Source organism: Primulina eburnea, chromosome 12 (assembly GCF_022965805.1).
Source record: "Primulina eburnea isolate SZY01 chromosome 12, ASM2296580v1, whole genome shotgun sequence".
In the NCBI taxonomy this organism is placed as follows: domain Eukaryota; kingdom Viridiplantae; phylum Streptophyta; class Magnoliopsida; order Lamiales; family Gesneriaceae; genus Primulina; species Primulina eburnea.
The window spans coordinates 35069671-35072821 of record NC_133112.1 but is presented as its reverse complement, the minus strand read 5'-3'; positions in this window follow the sequence as shown (position 1 = coordinate 35072821).

Sequence of the window (3151 nt, the reverse complement as noted above, 5' to 3'; positions counted from 1 at the left end):
GTGGGTAGTGCCCTACATGTATGATAGAATCAACCCCTGATTTCCCACCGATTCCGTGTATATAGAGATATAGAGACCTCCAAAGGTTGTAATGAAACCCACTCCATCTCAACCCGAGCTCTTTTTCTCGACAGATTCGAGCGTAAACCTTGGCAAACAGGCATCACCCCGAGGTATTTTTTGAGTATCCAGTGAGCACTTTGAAAGAAATACGGCATGTAAACGATACGTAAATTGGAGGGATTTTTGGTTGTTAGTTACGTACAGTGTTAGGCCAATTGCACACACATGCGGTACTTGAAGACGTCCCCCTCAAGAAAAGGAAGGTGAGAAAGAGAGATTCAGTTCCATTGAAGTGATTAATAATCCCACTCGTGGATTGAATCAACGAATCCAAATATTGGTTTCAATCATATAATTTGACATTTCCGTACTCATAATGCAATGCATCCAATAATTATTCTTATATTTTGATAAATAGTAGGTCTTGTGTGAGACGGTTTCACGAATGGATGACCAAAATAAGAGATCTGAACCACGAAATTGATCTGCGAGTTCGTCTCACAAGAGTTTTTGTATTCGATAAATATCATTTGGTCTAATCAAGAGAGCATACTAACATGTGACGCTCGCGTTGTTACATCGGAATATCCTACTACTACTATGTGACGCTCGCTATGCTACATCGGAAGAAAGAAAATCCCTTGTTTTGGGGTTAGAATCCAACTCAAAATAGGAATTACCAGGTAATGCAAATTTTTGTATGTATTTTCCAAAAAAATGTTGTAATTTTGGAGAAAACTCAAATCTTTCCCTTGAATTGTAGAGCTTAAGAATATGATATTTTTGAGATGATGATTGGTCTCACTCGCCTTGACCACTTTGCATAAAGGATAGTGTGGCTTCTCTGGAGGAACCCAAGCCTGTAAGCCAATAGCATCCACACAGCTAATAAATTATGCCCTTTTGGTGAGGTTTTGAATTGATGCGTTCCTTTATTTCAATCAATATATTCTTATTTTCTATCAATCATCTATAACTATAATAAATATTATAAGCATGAGAAAATTTGCATTAATTTTTGTTGGGTGCAATAATTGTTCATGTTTGGTAGAGCGATCGAACCGTGATGTTTGAGCTGCTGTGTGGTTTAAAAGATTTGAGTTGCATCATTACTACTAGCTATAGCTTTTGGTAAAGCGGCAAGCGCTCGGTCCTACAATTGATATTAAAGTCACAGGTTCGATTCTCATTGGATTGCAAGGAATGCAATTATTCGGAGGGAGATTGTTGGATGTAATAATTATCCCTGTTTGGTAGAGCGATCGAACCATGGTGCCTGAGATGCTGCGCAGTATAAAAGATTTGAGTTGCACTATTATTACTATCTATAGCTTTTGGTAAAGCGGCAAACGCTTGGTCCTACAATTACAAAGCTAATTTTAAAAAAACAAATGGTATAAATACACAATATATATATATATAAATATGTGTGTGTGTGCGCGCGCTCGCTCTCAAATGAACGTGGATCTTTTTTCCCTACGTGCTTTTATCCCAACTGCCCAAAGATAAAAAAAGAAAAAGGAAAAAAAGTAGATGATTACGATGGTTACCTAAATAATTCTCTTAATAATTTTTTTCCAAGGGCAGCTCTCTTAATCATTAAGAATAGATATGTGTGATTATTCTATTTTTTGTGCATATATAATTGTTATGATTGTAGATGTTATATGTAAATAATTGAATCCGGAGAGATCCAATCCTTCACCATATTATTTAGACAAACATGATACGCTTATTCCTTATTTTCAATTTTATTTTGGAGTTGTAAATATCTGAAACAATTTTTTAAAAAAAAATTGTTTTATATATATCACATCAAGTCATCAACCTCTCGAGTCATCCATCAATGTGATTGGTTTTATTGTAACTTTCAAACTCGACATTAGTTTTGGAAAAATTGTTTTTTTTTTAATTATAAAAGTATGTGATTTTGGTTATCTATGTAATCAAATGTAGGTCTTGTTTCTTTTGGTAATTTTAGTTTTTGGTTTCCAATGTGACGATAAATTGTGTAATGTTATATCAACGATCTCAATGAAAAACGATTAAATTTATAAAAAAAAATCAAAATATACATGACTTAAATTGAAAGTTGGCGTGATTATTGATATTGTGTATTTAAGAAAACTTTTTATTTGAAAGGGCAAGTGCACTAAATTTTCTTTACATGGAAAGGAAATAATTTAAAATTACATTAATATCTCAAGTCGCCTTTCACTAAGCAAAGGATAGCTTGGTCCATCTTTGCAAGTGAAAGTGAAGTGAAGACTAAACAAAATATGAGGACCATTCAATGTCTATCTTATACCATTAAAAGTATAATTTTCAATAATTATTTACATTATTATTGTCAAATCATTTGAACCAATTTCACTTTTGCCTTAATTTAATTTGGATTGTAATAAGTTTCGATGAAACCCTATAATAATAAGGAAGTTGATATTTTGGAACCCTAGAATTAGGGGAGGGAGACTTTGTGTGATTATATCTTTCTAAAATAAAATTTTTAAATTTAAAATTCGCTAAAACTCTTGTGAAACGATTTTATAGATCAATTTCATGGGTCGAATATCTTATTTGGGTCATCTATGAAAAAATATTACTTTTTATACTACGAGTATTACTTTTTATTATGAATATTGGTAGGATTGACCAGTCTCACAGATAAAAATTCGCGAGACCACCTCACAATAGACTTATTCTTTAAAATTTTGGTTTTTATCCATTGAAAATCTCATAATTCAGATTGGACCACAAAAAAATTAGTGATTTAAAAGAGAGGGGTGGCTCAAATATTTGTTGGTTTAGTTCGAGTGCTTTTTGTTTTTGTTTTCTTTTTTCTTTTTTTTTTAAAAAATAATTGGTTTTGCTTGAGTTACGTGGAGAAATCATGCTCCGATAAATAAGCTTTTTAATATTTTTTTATCAACAAATAATTGAGAGGTCCAAAAAGATGGGGTTTTTTTTAAAAATAATATATTTTTAAAACTTATTTATAAAAATATTGCAGATTTTAAAACTTTAACAAAATATAGCAATCCGGAGTTTTCTGTGCCGGATTCAGAATCCGGGACAGACTGGCACGGAT